This window comes from Schistocerca nitens, chromosome 2 (genome assembly GCF_023898315.1).
Source record: "Schistocerca nitens isolate TAMUIC-IGC-003100 chromosome 2, iqSchNite1.1, whole genome shotgun sequence".
NCBI classification, from domain to species: Eukaryota; Metazoa; Arthropoda; class Insecta; order Orthoptera; family Acrididae; genus Schistocerca; species Schistocerca nitens.
The window spans coordinates 491,093,218-491,106,276 of record NC_064615.1 but is presented as its reverse complement, the minus strand read 5'-3'; positions in this window follow the sequence as shown (position 1 = coordinate 491,106,276).

Genomic DNA, 13,059 nt, shown 5'->3' with positions numbered 1-13,059 from the left:
ACACACCTTAACTCTTCTGTCATCCATCACCATATCATGGATTTTATCAATCATTTCTTGAGTCGTAACCTGCATAGGGCGTCCAGAACGTTCGGCATCACTTGTGCCCATATGGCCACTCCGAAAATTTTGAAACCACTTATAAACTGTTCTAATCGAAGGTGCAGAGTCACCGTAATGTTTATTAAGCTTCTCTTTAGTCTCCTGAGGCGTTTTGCCTTTCATAAAGTAATGTTTAATCACCACAGGAAATTCTTCTTCGTCCATTTTTTGACAATCACTCGACTTCCTGATTCACACATATGCCAAACACAAAGAAATAGACCATTGTGGCTGAAACTTGGTGTGCGTTCTTTCCAAAGATGCTACTAACTAAACATGACCTCGATACACACCGGTGGTGAAATCTCTCGGACTTTTCCCTCGTAGTTTCCATCAAATCTCCAGGAGTCTGCTAGTTCAGTTCTTTCAACATCTCGGTGACTTTTCGCGAGTCAGACAAACTGTGACCATTGTACTGCCTGTCTCTGTATATATTCAATATACCCTGCTATTGTCAGTGACTGTTAATGTCCTCTAGCCACACAGCTCACAAGGAATGCTGCATTGTCAACTTGGCAGGAAGTGCAGAGACAGTCACTGTCGTACGTTACGCTCCTGCACCCTAGCAACAGTGCACACTGGCTCACTTTAAAAATAAGGTCCCTTGCCTGTTTATTTAACACTTAGTGCCTTCTAGGTGTTTCAGCTATTATGAGAAAACTCCAGAATGTTACAGAAAATCAGTCAACTGTAGTTTCACACAAGTAAAACATAAGTGTGTAAGACAAGGCTGTAGCCTTTCGCCCCTACTCTTCAATCTCTACATTGAGGAACCAATGATGGAAGTAAAAGAAAGGTTCAGGAGTGGAATTAAAATACAAGGTGAAAGGATATCAATGATACGATTCGCTGATGACATTGCTATCCTGAGTGAAAGTGAAGAAGAATTAAATGATCTGCTGAACGGAATGAACAGTCTAATGAGTACACAGTATGGTTTGAGAGTAAATCGGAGAAAGACAAAGGTAATGAGAAGTAGTAGAAATGAGAACAGTGAGAAACTTAACATCAGGATTGATGGTCACGAAGTCAATGAAGTTAAGGAATTCTGCTACGTAGGCAGTAAAATAACCAATGACGGATGGAGCAAGGAGGACATCAAAAGCAGACTCGCTATGGCAAAAAAGGCATTTCTGGCCAAGAGAAGTCTACTAATATCAAATACCGGCCTTAATTTGAGGAAGAAATTTCTGAGGATGTACGCCTGGAGTACAGCATTGTATGGTAGTGAAACATGGACTGTGGGAAAACCGGAACAGAAGAGAATCGAAGCATTTGAGATGTGGTGCTATAGACGAATGTTGAAAATTAGGTGGACTGATAAGGTAAGGAATGAGGAGGTTCTACGCAGAATCGGAGAGGAAAGGAATATGTGGAAAGCACTGATAAGGAAAGGGACAGGATGATAGGACATCTGCTAAGACATGAGGGAATGACTTCCTTGGTACTAGAGGGAGCTGTAGAGGGCAAAAACTGTAGAGGAAGACAGAGATTGGAATACGTCAAGCAAATAATTGAGGACGTAGGTTGCAAGTGCTACTCTGAGATGAAGAGGTTAGCACAGGAAAGGAATTCGTGGCGGGCCACATCAAACCAGTCAGTAGACTGATGGAAAAAAAATAATAAATAAATAATGGAATGCTCAAATATGACAGAAGTTTACACAGTAATGAAAGCGGAGAAAAACTGAGCGCTGATTGGCTATCTGTGTAGCTGTCTACTGTGCATCCCAGGCCCAGAGGCCATAAACACTGTTGCAGATTATAGTCCTGTTACATTTCATTAATACTTGTTCCATATATCATGAATATGACATTTCATAATGACGTGGAGTGTGTCACTTTAACATAAGGTTCCTTTAATGATTTTTTTTTCCAATTACTACCTCACATCTAAAAATTCATCTATTGAGTAGAATGAGTATTCATTCAAAACTTCTTTTAATTTGTATTTAAATGCTGTTTGGCTACCTGTCAGACTTTTAAAGCTATTTGGTAAATGCCCAAAGGCTTTTGTGGCAGCATAATTCATCCCTTTCATTGCCAAAGTCAGATTTAACACAGAATAGTGAAGATAATCTTTTCTTCTAGTGTTGTAGCTATGTGCTTTACTATTCTTTTTTAATCAGGATGGGTTATTACTTATAAGTTTCATAAGTGAAAATCTGCATTGTAAACATTGTGTGAATATCCTAAGTTCCTTAAATAAATGTCTGCAAGGTGATCTTGGGTGGGCTCCATCTATTATTCTGATTATTTGCTTTTGTGCAATGAATATTTGAGAAAAGATGAATTACCCGAAAATATGATGCCACATGAAAGTAGTGAACGAAAGTAAACATGGTAGGTCAATTTACTGATAAGTTTACCACCAAAACTTGCATTAACCCTGAGAGCATAGGTACCTGAACTCAAAAGTTCAGCAGATCATCAATGTGTTTCTTGCAATTCAATTTCTCATCAATGCACACATCCAAAAATTTTGAATATTCAACAGACTTCTGTTCAAAGTCCATAGTTATAGATGTTATTAAGCCATTTACTTTACAGAACTATATATATTGTAGTTTCTCAAAATTTAGTGAAAGTTCATTTGCAGAGAAATACTTAATAATTTTCTGAAAGACATTATTTACAATTTCCCCAGCTAATTCCTGTTTTTTTGCAAGTGATAACTACACTTTTATCAGCAGCAAAAAGAACTAACTTTTCTTCTTCATGAATACAGAGCGGCAAGTCATTAACATACATTAAGAACAACAAGGGACTTAAGACTGAACCCTGGGGGACGCCAGTATTGATACCTTCTCAGTTAGAGAACTCTGCTGATTTTTGCGAACTGTCTGTAGTGCTAGTTACAACCTTCTATATTCTTCCAGTTGAAAATAAATTAAACCATTTGTGCACTGTCCCACTTATACCACAATACTTAAACTTATCTAGAAAACATTTCATGAGTCACAAGTCAAAAGCCTTTGAGATCAAAAAAATCCCAATGGGTGATGTTCGGTTATTCAAAGCATTTAATATCAGTGAAGCATGTATAGTATTTTCTGTTGAAAAGCCTTTGAAATCTGATGTAACATCATAAAAACTGTAATGTATTTTTGATATTTCGTCCATTTGAAAAAATTGTAAGTAGGAACAATTTTCATTACAAATCCAATAGTTAAATTTGTCGGTTCAGTTAAAGAATTCAGTAATAACATTACCATTATATGAATGGGAAATGCACTTAAAAGTAATTTTAGGTTCGTATGGGGTGTGTAACGCAGCAAGTTATAACGAGATAATATTCGTTGCATTAAGTCACGCAGCCATCTAGTACAGTGGCTACTGGATGGCTGTTTTTTTTTTTTTCGCTCTGCTCACAGTACAGCAGACACAGCCTCCATGAGAACTGCATAGCGTAACATTCAGTCAATATGGAAGGTACATACCCTCTATGAATCTAAATAATCCTATTATTAGATTTTGTTCAAATTTGGTGCACAGCCTTTTGTTATTAATGGAATGATGCTGTCAAAATTTCAAATTTATATTTATGATTGTTCCAGAGATAAAGTCCTCAAACCTATGCTTGTTTTTTAAAACTAGTTAGGAACAATAACAGATTAACTTTCATTATCATTTGAAGACATTACCAAGTTGTCAGTGCATAAAAAACAATTAATTAGAATTTTTTAAAAGCTTTAGTCACTTTGCATTACGTAATAAAAAGTCGGTCAAAATTATTATTTGATTATATTTTGTTGTGCGAGTGCGTGAGAATGATTGAGAGAGTGTACATGGGACATATGTTAAAATTTAATATTTAAACCATGATAGACATGTCTATGTGAGCATGCTTTCGTATAAAAGCAGCAGGAATGGAAGTTAGAGGCGGAATAAGTTTATTTATCAATTTGAAGAATATTTCGCCCTTTGCTTATTTTGATTAAACATAATACAAGAAACTGAAGGTTTGCTGACGTTAATTACTATCGAAATAGTGATTGGATAAGGCAAGATTTGCTGCGAGAATGATCAGGAAGGAACGTTCTGATTGGTTGTTTAGATCAACAGCCAATCAGAATTAACCTTCTCCAGCGCGAATAGAGAGGAGAGTACTTCGAGGGAGTCACTTGCTAGCCGGCCTACCGATAAGGCGATGTTAGATCGCTCTTAAAAATACTCTGTAAGATGAGGAAATAGTGAGCTAATTTCAGTTCGAACATATCATGACTGAAGCGACTGGAGTTACGAACATTTTAATTAAAGTTTGGTGTTTCTAAGTTAAATAGTTTGAGAGATATGAGCATGTGAACTTTCTGGTTGTAGTAACGACTCCACGTGACGTCTTTCGTGCTCTGTACGGAATATTTTGGCGAGCACTTCTTATGAAGAAGACCACTGAAACGACCGAATGTTTAACTTGCGAATAGTTGTAGGCCTGTGTCCTGGTTGCTTTTCGCGTGAAAATTTGTTATACAGACAGTGAACTTTCAACGATAATGTTTCGCCATATTAAATACGGACTTGATAGCCATTTCATGTGTTTCAATATAAATAAGAAGAGAGTTAATTTAATTTTAAACGCTTTTCTGCAAGCAGACTGAATATCCCGAACGCTCGATTTTTTAATCATGAACTTTCAAGAACTGACTTTCAACTTGAGTTACGCGGCCTCTGTGTGGTAGGTATTAGGTAGTGGTTTCCTCGACGCTGCTTTACACTGCCTCTGCTACCACAGAGTGAAGGGGCCGCCGCAAAAAGAACCCGGTAGTCAGCTAGTCATGCTACTGACCGTTGATTTTCTTTGAATGACTCTAGAACTGCCACAGTGGAATAGAGGGGCTGGTAAAAACATTCAACAATTAACTTAGGCCGGCCGCGGTGGACGTGGGGTTCTAGGCGCTGCAGTCCGGAACCGCGGGACTGCTATGGCCGCAGGTTCGAATCCTGCCTCGGGCATGGATGTGTGTGATGTCCTTAGGTTAGTTAGGTTTAAGTAGTTCTAAGTTCTAGGGGACTGATGACCTAAGATATTAAGTCCCATAGTGCTCAGAGCCATTTGAACCAATTACTTAGTATCACCTACACCTGTTATACGCGACGAGACGACTTCACTGTCACATTCAACTTTGATCTCAATAGAGACAATGTTTTTGTCAACTTCAATGAAAGCTCCCCCTCCTACAGCACTTGCTAAACATGTTACAGCTTTCCACTTCGGGTTTCAGCCAGCTCTCAGTCCCAAGAGAGCACGAGAACTTTCCTGGAGAGTAATAAATTTGGAAACTTTATTAAGAATACTTTGACAGTTTGCTGATAAAATTGTCACTGTTCAAGTGTCTTTATTCTGAATGCTGTTTCACTTCCCTTGCTGTGAATCGCCTAGCGTAAAAAACCCTCCTGTGCACTCCACAAGTACTCTGCTACTCAAGTAGCTGCTTTCTTTGTATAGTGCACCCCTGACCTATCAAGGGGAGTCCTACAAATCCCCAACCAATAATGCAGGTCCAGAAATCTATAGCCGTCACAGAGTCAATGAAGATTTTGGTTGAGAGCCTCCACTTGGCTCCAAACCAAAGGACCCCAATAAACTCTGGAAACAATGCTGCAAATTGAGAGCTCTGCTTGCACCCTGCAGGCAAAGTCAGCAGTCTTCACTACCTCCTCCAGCTGCCTGTACGAACTGAGGATCATCTCAGAACCAATGCAACAGGTATTGTCAGTGCCAACGTGAGCCACAACTTGCAGATGACTGCACCCTGAATGCTCGATGGCCACCACCACATCTCAGATGAGACCCCTCATAGACATACTGCACGCACATAGGCCTTCTTTCAAGCTTTGAACGCTATCTGCCTAAGGGCTCCATAACACGCCTAACATTGGAGATCACAAATAACCAGTAAATCCCTTCCCCAGTGTACCTGCTCAGACCCTACTGAAGGGGCAACCACCTGTCCACTCACAGGATGCCGGCCGAAGTGTCCGCGCGGTTCTGGTGCTGCAGTCTGGAACCGCGAGACCGCTACGGTCGCAGGTTCGAATCCTGCCTCGGGCATGGATGTGTGTGATGTCCTTAGGTTAGTTAGGTTTAACTGGTTCTAAGTTCTAGGGGACTAATGACCTCAGCAGTTGAGTCCCATAGTGCTCAGAGCCATTTGAACCACTCACAGGATGAATGGGCGAGGCCAAGTGGCCAGTCCCCACATTGGTCACAAGCGATGCGAACGCGTTACCACCTGCCATGGATCCACTGCATCGTGTGCACTAGGAGATGCCTTGGAAGCAGAGCCTGTGTGCAAAACAAGTGATGTGCCACCGCTACACCTTGAGGCAGCAGCCTGAAGGTAGGTGACTAGCCAACAGCACATTCAGCTGTTCGCAAACTGCGGCCAGCTCCTCCTGCGTCCGCATACAGCATGCACAAATCCTAGCAAGACTAACTGAAGAAGTGAACTATGGAAGCAGACAATCCTAGATATGAGACTTGGTACTCTCCTGATGTGTCACCAATGGACATTGATGTGTTAAAGAGCTACATAGCTGGCTGTTCAGTGAGCAAATATTGCGCTAAGACTGAATGAATTTACACTTATAAAAGATTAACCCTCTTCAACAGAGAAACATGCATGAAATTTAATAAATATATTACGTGGAAAAACAGTAAAAGAGAAACACTTGAGTTGCGGCTCTGTAGATGCACTCGCACCACAGCCAAGAGATTGAGCATGACTGACTAATTTACTAAATAAGTGGATGGTTGCTTTCAAAGCAAATGAGCAACTAATGCGCTTCAGACTGAATGAATTTATACTTACAAAAACGTCAGATTAACCTTCTTAAACAGAGAAACATGCATGAAATATAATAAATATACTACGTGGAAAACAAAAGAAAAGAATGAATACTTAACTTGCTGCTCTGTAGACTCACCTGTATCACAGCCGAGAGCTGGAGCCTTCCATAGTCTAAGCCCCGCCCCTGACCAGCCATCAATTCTGCCCACTGAATTTACATCAAACTTCAATTTACGACTTTTCCAATACAAAATATAAGCTAAAATTTTTTTGTTAGCGTCACTTATCAGTTAATCTTTACAATGGATAAGTGCCTGGTCATTTATGAATTTTGGGCATTTGTCCACATATTTATCCTGGGCATTTGCCCTAACTTATAAATGACCAGGCTTTTTACACCTCCACATAGGCCAGGCAGCAATAATATTCTGTTTCTTTAGTCAAAAATAGCTCCAGTCTGAACACAATGCTACACTTTACTTTTGAAACTTCAGTTTGGAGGCAATGTTACTGTACGGGAACACACACGGTAAGAGATTGACAAGCTGCCAGTGTCCAGAGAAGATTGGTGTCTCACAGCAGCCAACAGACACAAATGGACCTCTGCCTTTGTCGCAGCATCCTTCGGCGCAAAATCTAGCATCTTTGGATATTTTCCAGAAGTTCCTGCAGTAGGTGCTTGATGCGACTGTCTCAGGTTAAGATCTGGTTACTGGGACACACAACAACCTGCTTGCAGTGCTCCTTGCCTGAGTCACAGATGACTAAAAATACACACGGGATAATTAGAAATTCTACTTTTCTTCTTTGAAACTGGGAATTTCTTGCAAACTGTGCTTCTTTATCTCTTATGAGCAACTTCTATCTCACCCCCTCATCTACATCTCTCCTTGCCTGGGTCCAAAAGGAGGCAATAAAATCTTCCTTACATGTGTGTGACTGAAAGTAGTTTATGTTGAGAAAGACCCCAACAGCATCAAAAATGTTAGCCAGTTAGGACAGAAATGAGGCCAGGAGTCGCCTCCACTCACCCTCCCCTCCCCAACCCCATGCTCCAGCCACCTACTCACACAGTCCTCACTCAAACTCTGACCATCTGTAACGCACTGTTCCTGCTCCAAGCTTTAGCTCAGTGTGCACTAAACCAAGAACCGTATGCTAAAGCACAATGACTGCTTGTTAGTGTTCTAAAAAGGGCGTTCAAAAAGAAATGAGCTGGAGTCTGGAATGCACAAATAGGTGACAGGAGGGTAATATCATAGCGTGTGTAACGAGGTGTGGTTCCAACCAGAGCGTGGAAGTTCACAGCCCGTCACTAGAGGGCACGCGTGCACATCACGTGACTATACAGAGCTAGCAGCAGCATGCATCAATCGTCCTACGCTGCCAGTCGCATTGGAGTGACATGGTGGCATCAAAAGACGAGCAAAGAGGCGTTGTTCGTTTTCTGGCAGCAGAAGGAGTAGGAGGAACGGACATCCATCAACGAATGTCACAAGTGTACCCCTTGCAGGGGTCTTGTGTGGCACAAGTGCTTCAGGGAAGGACGGGTGTTGTTAGCCGATGATACACGGTCTGGAGCACTACATTGCATTACCAATGACATCGTCCAGCTGGTGGACGCACTCATTACCAGGACACCCCGAGTGACTGTGAAAGCCAAAGTCCCCTTAAAAAGGCTCTGAGGGGCAAATGATTCACCTGGGACGACAACGTCGAGCTGTACGTGCGGAACTGGTTAACATCGCAGACCCAGGAATTTTATGAGACAGCCATTCATCACCTTGTGTCACAGTGGGACATGTGTCTGCCTCGTGATGACTGGGTGTTGTGTGATGTCCTTAGGTTAGTTAGGTTTGAGTAGTTCTAAGTTCTAGGGGACTGATGACCATAGATGATAAATCCCATAGTGCTCAGAGCCATTTGAACCATTTTGACAAGTGTCTCAACAGCCAGGGTTAATACTTCTTACAGGTACAGGTTTCTGTAATTATGCCTCCGGCTCTTTTCTTTTTTAATGCCCCTTATAATTACACTATTTTATGTCTACCACTGAAGAAATATAATCAATCCTATTTGTACACAATTTAATCAGATTGATAGGTGTTGGCATGTACAAATGTAATTTTTCAGCATACATACAATACAATGTGATGTATGCAAACCTATCACGGCCTAGTATGCCCGATTCAAAATAAACTGGTTCAAGTAGGCCACTATCACCTAAAAGCACACATCTTTCAGATCACATCATGCAACAGGGTAATATTTATATTTGAACAGATGTAAATGCAAACCATACCAAATAGTCATCATCACAGATAGTTGCTGGTTACACTGTGTCACAAACACACAAAACTATGACACAACAAATCAGTGTAACATGGGCAGGCTGCAGTGACAGGTGTGCAAAGCCATTCCCTATCTGCACAGCTTGTCTGTGCTTGGCCAGGCCAGGCTGGCCACTGCATTGGACGGATTGATGGGAGGGGTTGGGAGATTGCAAAATCTTGATGCAGTGTGGTCACATAGCACTCACCTGATGGTAACTGGCTGAATTCTTGATATGGCGACATGAGTGTCCTATGAGGGGTTTTATGAACCACAGATAGATGTTTGGACAGTCTACATGTGACACTGTTGAGCCATCAGCTACTGGAAAACTGTCAAGGGATCAACAACAAACTTGTCAACAGGGATGAAGGTTATTTTATTTATTTATTTACTTATTTAGCAGCTTTGGATGTACATATATGGATCAAATTCAAGAACATTTTTGCATTGTCAGGAAGGGAATAATAATCATATACATTATTTAATTATCATTTTTAAATACAATAGCATCATGCATAGTTGCACATTTTGTAACCGCAGTACAGTATACCAATGAACTTCAGTTTTGTTCTACCATTCATAAGAACAAACATAGAATCCACTAAGTATCTATCTATGCACATTTTAATTCGATTACAGTGTACGCCCCCCCCAGGAACCATGGACCTTGCCGTTGGTGGGGAGGCTTGTGTGCCTCAGCGATACAGATAGCCGTACCGTAGGTGCAACCACAACGGAGGGGTACCTGTTGAGAGGCCAGACAAACGTGTGGTTCCTGAAGAGGGGCAGCAGCCTTTTCAGTAGTTGCAGGGGCAACAGTCTGGATCATTGACTGATCTGGCCCTGTAACACTAACCAAAACGGCCTTGCTGTTTTGGCACTGTGAACGGCTGAAAGCAAGGGGAAACTACAGCCGTAATTTTTCCCGAGGGCATGCAGCTTTACTGTATGATTAAATGATGATGGCGTCCTCTTGGGTAAAATATTCTGGAGGTAAAATAGTCCACCATTTGGATCTCCGGGCGGGGACTACTCAAGAGGAGGTCGTTATCAGGAGAAAGAAAACTGGCGTTTTACGGATCAGAGAATGGAATGTCAGATCCCTTAATCGGGCAGTTTAATGAAATATATAAAAAAGTTATATATTTATTATTTAAAAAAAATGAAAATAAAATGAACGAGAAAATGGATTTGCAAATGTGGGGATGGAAATGTTGCTTTAAATTGTTTTTTGTTATTCGCTCTTTCAGTACGAACTTTGTTGTAGAACCCCCTTATTTACGTGTGGTAATAAAAATTCATTTAGACAGAATTAAGCACGTTTAAAATTATGTGAACCTTAGCAACCCTCTCATGCTGATAAATTCATACTAACTGATTAATAAAATTTATTTGAAAATTGTATAAATTAAATTTTTACGTATTTCGGCCTTGGCACACATTTTCTAAATGCAGTGGTTTTTTAAATGTTTACTGAATTCTTTCCCGGCGTTAGCTATGGAACACAAGACTGTCTCTGTTAGCAGAATGTGGTTAAATATTGCCAAGCCGACCTGAACGTTTAATTATCATTGACAAAACACACTTCACTATATGTTAAAGTTATTTGCTTTAGAAATTGAAAGAACCAACACATTAACAACTTCAACATTAATTATCCGCCTATGAATGCGCAAATGTAAAACCAGTAATAAATTCCGTCAGCCTCAGGATCGCTGTAAAAGAAAAATATTTCGTAATTCACTGCTAGTTTTATCTGCTCCCGATTTACGGGTTTGGTTAATTTTTTTAGCGGAACAATTTTTTAAATGTGCCGCCGCTGCAAATCGTTCGGTCGTGGCACAGCCCAGCAACACCAATGATAATTGCTAGAAATGCTGAAAATTCTTTAAAGAAATATTATAGATGACATGGGCAAGCTAATTTACATTAGTAATACACAATTTTGATAAATTATAATGTATTTAGACCACAACAACAATTAAACTTACATTAGTTTGTAATTTCTCCTCTAATGGCGGCTAAAGATAAATACAGACAAAAGAAGTCTACTCATGGATAAAATGCTACGTCACAGGTTCCTCTCTCTCTCAGCTCTCGAGGAAGACGACAAAGAATGCACATTATGTATTCCTATTCATACCACTGCCGACCGTTAATGTCTCTTTGCAATCTTACAACATTACTCCCCTCTGTGGCTGTATTTTACATTTTTCTTATCACAGATATTAACATATTTCGTAATTACATTATGAGTATAGAAATATTACAATCATAAATACATCGAGAATATTATTACAGAAAATATTACAATAATAACGAATGTCCTTTATACAAAATTAAATAATTTTTTTTAAACAATTATGGTACAAACAAATTGCTTCATAGCTTACATAGTACAATTAAATGTCATTTCATTTTATTAATAGTGTGTGTGTGCTGCCAGGGAACGTTACATTGCCTCCTGGCAGCATTTGGCAAAGAGTTTGTATACTTTGACACAATGGTGCCAGTAACGTTCTTTACAATTCTGTATTTTTTTTATGGAATGACTCTTTTAATTAGTCCCAGGGTTATATATGTTCATGGCTCCCCCATTTGGGCGAAGGCAGACAGGAAACCTGGGCAAAACTGTGCCGGAGCCCAGCCATCCCAGTTGGTTCATGATTAATCTTGTGTCTTTAACAGTCATTCTTTCGAAATGATTTAGCAGTTTGTCATCAACAGTTACATAATATCACCGTCACATACAGTTAAACGAAAGTTTGTTGTGTGTGATTAACAACTCGTAATTATCATTTTTGCGAAATACTGCAAGGTTACTTGTCCTAGGATATATCACTTAGTTTTTTTAAATCATTTAGTACAACGTCACTTTTCATAATGTTCTCACTACCTACGTGTTACAAATCCATCTCCTAAACTTGTTAGTGTTCATTTTCTCTCGTCAATTTACGGGTATACATAATAAGTGTTCAAAGTTTGTCAAACATAGAGTTCATTGACATGTTATGCAGTTTGGGTAAATATTTTGGAATGTGTCAATAATGCTGTAGTTGGTGAGCGGTGCGGAGTGATTGTTGAGCGGTGCTCGGCACGGCGCGTCGGCTCCGTGTAGGTCACCACCCCCGGTGTTGACAGCCACGGCGTGGAGAGGCGTGTGGCTGTCTGGTCTGCTACGGGCTGCTGCGGCCGCGGCATGGCTGAAGTAGCCGGATGCGCGTTGTATATCAGCTCGCCCGTGTGACATCTTCTTGCAGTGCTCCAGCAAACATGCAACAAGTTCACAAACAGTGTACTATCCTTATGGGCATTTTTCCTGCTGTGGGAAAGAACGCACATAGTTATTGGCAGTTATTATTCAGTAAGCCTTCACCAGTCTGGTTTGCACAATGTTTCGTTGTCACAGTAACGCGTTTTATGGGCACACAATATTTTTTCTCCATGTCATGACTTGTCATTAGTCACATGCAAGTTTTCACCTTAGAACAAAATGTATCTCTGTAGTCAATGCACTTTCCTGGCGTCCCTTGACACACAAAGAGTTATAGTTTGACACTAGCTTGGTCCACCGTCTGTTATCGGCTCACTGTTCGTGTCGTGCTAGTTCCTTGTCTACTTGCACACACGGCGATGATACAGTTTCTTATTGCTTGTTAAAAAAACCTCGTGACGTATTGCTGCAGTTGTAACAGTCTCTGTCTGTCTTTGCCACACAATACTGCACTTTTGTTTAAGTTTTTTCAGTTACAATGTCCGTTGTGCAATTTTTTGTAACAGCACATGCGTAACTTCTTTGTTCACTCTTTACCAAGGTGTGTGATAATTGCGTA